The sequence below is a fragment of the Nicotiana attenuata genome, chromosome 3, assembly GCF_001879085.1.
Source record: "Nicotiana attenuata strain UT chromosome 3, NIATTr2, whole genome shotgun sequence".
NCBI lineage: Eukaryota > Viridiplantae > Streptophyta > Magnoliopsida > Solanales > Solanaceae > Nicotiana > Nicotiana attenuata.
Genome location: NC_031991.1, coordinates 24,969,240 through 24,975,583, shown reverse-complemented (window position 1 = coordinate 24,975,583; position 6,344 = coordinate 24,969,240).

Genomic DNA, 6,344 nt, shown 5'->3' with positions numbered 1-6,344 from the left:
CATTCTCTAGACGTTCGTGAGTTTGTGACTCCAGTTCTTGGGTAGAGTTGTATTGAACTTCCGTATTGCTTTCAGTTTATTTATATTTAAGACTTACGCTTTTCTATTAAATGTTTTGTTGTTTTTAATAATGTCGAGGTTTGCTAAAAGAGGTAATAAATAATTGGCTTGCCTAGCTCCTAATAGTAGGCGCCATCACGACTCCCGAGGGTGGGAAATCCGGGTCGTGACACGAGTATCTATACGTTGGTGTCAAGTATGACCATGAGTCTTATATTGTGATTTTCATGATTTCGTTGTATTTTTCATGCCTTGGTGAAGATTTCTAATTGTAGTATAAAGTTTATGGAAAATTGTGACCTATGAACATTGAGGAGCGTTGGCTCGAGTTGTATATGAATTGTGAAAGTATATGAGATGATTGAACCCTTTGGAGCATTGGCTCAAGTGGTAAAGTGAGTTAAGAAGTACAAGTGAAAGATAGAGAAAGAGTTATTGAAATGTTCCCTTGCCGAAATTTAATTATTTAATTGTTGTTCCCTTGTCGGGATTTAATTATTTACTTGTTGCTCCCTTGTCGGGATTTAATTGATAAATCATTGTTCCCTTGCCGGGATTCCTATATGCTCTTGTTTATTTCCCTTGCCCTTGTTTGTAATGTTGTTTGGGTGAGGAAGAGTGTTAAAGCACGAAGGGTGATTCCGTGCATTGTTTGCTATTGTGAGGAAAGAGTGTAAAGCACGAAGGGTGATATCGTGCCGCACGATGTATCATTCCGTGCCAATTCTATTGATTATATGTGAGGAAAGAGAGTAAAAGCACGAAGGGTGATGCCGTGCACATTTTATTATTCTAATTGCTTTGGTGAGGAAAGAGAGTAAAAGCACGAAGGGTGATGCCGTGCACGTTTTCATTATATAATTGCTTGGTGAGGACGAGAGTAAAAGCACGAAGGGTGATGCCGTACACTTGTCTTTGATTTTCCTGATTCTTGCTGATAATTGAGTTATGTTGTCCTTACTTTTATTTACTTATTTTCTTGTTGTTATCGGTTCAAGTGCATTAATTGTCTTATTCCACTTTTACTGTGATTATTTATGTTGGCATTTTCCTTTATTGTGTTACTTGTTATTATTGGCTCGAGGTATCCTTGCGCAACATTATGCCTTGAATTTATGCTCTAATTTCTACATGTTTATGTGACTTAATTGCTACTTGACATTTAGCATACTAAATATTAAATTGCATATTTGCTCTTTAAAGTCCATAATTAATTGCTACTTGTCATTACTTATTTTCCTCGGTGAATCATAATTATTGTGTTCTTTGTTGTCTTATGAATTCGTATTAATTGTTGCATTTGTTGGAGTAATTTCATTTGGAAGAACTGTTAATATATGAAATGGGAGCGGGTGGTACGCCTACCTCAAAATATAATGAAATGGGAGCGGGTGGTATGCCTACCACAAGATATGAGAAATGGGATCGGGTTGCACGCCTGCAACGAGTTGTGAACCGAGAGTGAAATCTGCCTTTGTTTTCCTTATCCTTGTTAGAAGTTGAATTTTGGTTTCCTGATAATTCTCTTGAGATTCTGTTTTATCTGTTATTTCCCGAAGCATGTTTCCCCCTCCCACCTTTATTTGTTTATTTCTACTTTACTCTCCACCGTATATTATACAACTGCACAGGTTTATGTGGTAGTCTGGTCTAGCCTCGTCACTACTTCGCCGAGGTTAGGCTAGGCACTTACCAGCACATGGGGTCGATTGTGCTGATGCTACACTCTGTGCTCTTTTGCACAGATCCAGGTCTCGGACAGCAGCAGTAGCTCGGGAGCCAGCCTTCAGTCCACCGAGACTCCGAGGTAGCCTTGCACGCGTCCGCAGGCCCGGCGTCTCTCTCTCTATCAACTTTCCTGTTTCTTACATGTATTTCCAGACACAATGTTGTATTTAATTCTTTCAGACCTTTATTTGTAGTACTCTTAGACCGTCTGTGAATATGTGGCACCAGTTCTGGGTAGTCGAAATTCAAACAGTTGTATTAGAAATTCATGTTCAGATATTAAATTGTTATCTTCTGCTTAATTATTTAAAGTTTCGCTGTTTTCATGTTATCGCCTTATATTTGTTAAAAGAAGAAAAGTGATAATGAAGTAATTAGCTAAGGATTGGCTTGCCTAGCTCTCATTATTAGGCGCCATCACGACTCGCGAGGGTGAGAAAATCCGGGTCATGACAATTATGTTGTCACCCTTGGCGGGCTATTGTTGGTTTATTTGTTATCTCCTTTGCCGGAATGTGGATGTTATTGATGTTGTTCCGTTGCCGGGATTTAATCGTTGACTTGTTGCTCCCTTGCCGGGATTATTATTGCAAATTTCCTTTATTTCCTTGCCCTATTGTTTGTGATTGTTGTTTGGGTGAGGAAGAGCGTAAAGCACAAAGGGTGATGCCGTGCATTATTTGTTTCGTGAGGAAAGAGTGTAAAGCACGAAGGGTGATGCCGTGCCGCACGATGTACCATTCCATGCCTATTATATTGATTTCATGGTGAGGAAAGAGTGTAAAGCATGAAGGGTGATGCCGTGCCGCACGATGTACCATTCCGTGCCTATTATATTGATTCTTATGGTGAGGACGAGAGTAAAAGCATGAAGGGTGTTGCCGTGCACTTGTCCTTGATTTCCCTGACCCTTGCTGATAATTGAGTTACGTTTCCTTTACGTTTATTTACTGATTTTCTGTTGTTACTTGACTTTATTTCGAGGTTATAGATTCCCTTACCCTATTTGCCTCGTGATTGTTGTTTGGGTGAGGAAGAGCGTAAAGTACAAAGGGTGATGCCGTGTATTGTTTTGGTGAGAGAGAGTAAAAGCACGAAGGGTGATGCCGTGCACTTGTCTTTGATTTCCTAATTTTTATTGATAACTGTGTCACGGTTTCTCTTCACCAAATTGCTGGCTTCCTGTTGATACTTGTTGTACCCCGCAACATGATTTCCCCTTCCTATTTTCAATTAAACTGTGGTGATCCTCATATTTATTTATTGCTCTTCTGTTACTATTCGGTGTTTCCCCGCATCATGTTTTCCCCCTCCCATACTTGACTGTATATGACTGTTTCTTTCTTTACTTCTTTTCTGCTGTATATAGTTAATTGCACAGGTTTATTTGGTAGTCTGGTCCTAGCCTCGTCACTACTTCGCCGAGGTTAGGCTAGACACTTACCAGCACATGGGGTCGGTTGTGCTGATACTACACTCTGCACTCTTTTGTGCAGACCCCAATGTGGTAGACTTTGGACCGCAGTGGGATTGCTAATTCTTGTTCATCAGGCGACCCGAGGTAGTCCTGCAGGCGTCCGTAGGCCTTGGCTTCCATCCACTACTCCTGTTTCTTTCATGTATTTCCAGAGACAGTGTTGTATTTATTTCTTTCAGATCTTTCTTTGTAGTATTCTTAGACCGTTTGTGATACCGTGACACCAGTTCTGGGTAGTCGAGGTTCAAACAGTTGTATTAGATACTCGTGTTCAGATAGCTTATTGCTTTATCTTCCGCTTATGTTAAGTTCCGCTGTATAAATGTTATTACTTCGTAATTGTTAAAGAATATAAAAGTGGGTAAACAGGTAAATTGTGCAAATAACTGGCTTGCCTAGCTCGTATTAGTAAGCGCCATCATGACTCCCGAGGGTGGAAAAATCTGGGTCGTGACAAGTTGGTATCAGAGCTCTAGGTTACATGGGTCTCACAGTTCACAGACAAGCTTAGTAGAGTCTGAGGGATCGGTACGGAGACGTCTGTATTTATCCCCCAGAGACTATAGATTTAGGAAAAACATCACATTCATTCTTTTCTGTCGTGCGATTTTGTTCTCTCAATGCTAAATTGAAACCTCTACTCTTGTTCTTTCGCGAATGAAGAGGTCATGTACCGCTTCTTCAGCCGGGCAGCAGCACAGACCGGTGATAGATCAGCTACGTCTTCGGAGGCTTTGTGGAGATTGGATAAGTTTCCCCAAGCTCTTCACTATTACATTCAGCGGTGCATCTACTGAGGATCCCCAGCATTATTAACACAGCTGTCATGAGGTTCTCAGAAGCATGGGGATAGTTGAGACCAATGGAGTCGATTTTGCTACTTTTCGCTTGTCTGGATCCGCCAAGACTTGGTGGAGAGATTATTACTTGGCTAGACCAGCCGGATCGCCAGCTTCGACTTGGGAGCAGTTCACGCAGCTATTGTCACGACCCAAAATCCGTTAAGGGTCGTGATGGCGCCAGACACTGTTGTCAGGCAAGCCAACTAGAATACTCAATTAGATTCCAATTTAGACCATTTTGGAAAACCCAGATTTTTCCTTCTAATTTCATAAGTAAAGAGACAACTGCTTCAATTCAAATTAAATAACAAGCAATTAATACAAAATATTTCAAAACCATTCCCAGAACCCGGTGTCACAAGTGCATGAGCAATTTCTTAAGAAATAATATAATACAACATCCGTCCGGAATACAGTGGACAGAAAGTAAATACAATATACTAGAAGGGACTATACTAGCTGCGCGCCGCCTCGAATAATGCAACTCACCTAGTCCCCGAATCGTCTGTGCTGCTACGCTCAGTAGGCCACTAGAGTTAAATATACCTGTGCAACCAAAATGCACAGAAGTGTAGTATGAGTACGAAAACAACGTATACTCAATGAGTATCCCGTCTAATCTGGAAGAAGTAGAGACGAGATGGTCAACCTCGACACTTACTGGTGGTCCAATAATGATGTCAATGAGTCATTAAATCGTGGACTCTTATAAACATGATTTTTAATCCAATAGGAGGAAACAAGTAAACAATTATTTCTTTTATAGGAAGTTTCCCAAAATTTCCTTTTCATCATTTATCCAAATAATCTCAAGCCAAAAAGAGGCAATAACAACTTCAATAAGTTCAACGCAGCAATACAAGCATGCACAAATCATGCCGAGGCGTACGGTCCGCTCCAACAGAAAATAAATTGTGCACTGTCGAGGGTCGAACGGCGCGAACCATAGATGCATCTATTTAATCTGCCGAGGCGTTCGGCCTGTTCCATAAATAAACATACAGAAAGTCAATCAAGAAGTCCACACGGAGTAATTATCTAATGATAAAAAATCCTCTTTTACCCTTTTAAGAAAAATGAAGTTTTATCTGTTTAGAAACTCGTTTACTAATTCGATGTGATTTAAGCAATTCAAGCCATCAATAGGTTCGTAAATAATCCAAGTATAGCATGCTTTTGGATCCTAACTACCCGAACAATAGCATAATAGTAGCTACGTACGGACTCTCGTCACCTCGTGCGTACGTAGCCCCCACAAATAGGAGCACATAATCAATTATTTCACCTATGGGGACAATTCCCTCTTACAAGGTTAGAAATGAGACTCACCTCGCTCCGACGATCCATAACCGGCATTCCACGCCCTTCCGAAGACTGTAATCGACACACAACGCTCCAAAACTAGCCAATGATTATATAAATCAATTAATATATGCTCAATTACTCATTACAATCCAATTTATAGCAATTCCCAACTCCGATCGAAAAGTTAACAAAAACGCCCTCGGGCCTACGTGCCCCGAATCTGAGATTTTTCGAAGATAAAGTTTACCCATAGCTTCACGAACTCAAATATATAACTTTCTCTAAATTCCATACCCAAAATCGTGGTCAAAATCCAAGAATACTAATTTTTCTAGGTTTTCCCTCAAACCCCAAGTTTTCTACCAATTTCCACGTCTAAATCCATATATAAACCTTGTATTTAATTCAAAACTAGCATTAATTACTTACCTCATGATGAATGACGGAACCCCCTCTTCAAAAGCTCCAAAAATCGCCCAAACCAAGAGTAAAATGGGTGAAATGAACTCAAACCCCGATTTTTAAACATTCTGCCCAGCCCAGGTCCGCCCTTCTTCGCGTTCGCGACCTCTCGCTCGCGTTCACGAAGGCCAGTTACCCAGCCCCTTCGCGTTCGCATACCAGGCCTTGCGTTCGCGTAGGCCAATGACCCAGGCCCAGCTTTTCCTTCTACGCGTTCGCGATCTCTCCCCAGCGTTCGCGTAGCAGCCCAATCCACCCCTTCACGTTCGCGACTTCAACCTCGCGTTCGCGAAGGCAGAATCCAGAAGCCTCCCATTTTCCTCTTCGCGTTTGCGAAACTTCCTTTGCGTTCGCGAAGAAGGAAACCAGATACCAGCAGCAGCTCTTTACCAAATTTCGATCCGTTGAGCATCCGAAACGCGCCCGAGGCCCCTGGGACCTCAACCAAACCTACCAACCAGTCCTAAAAC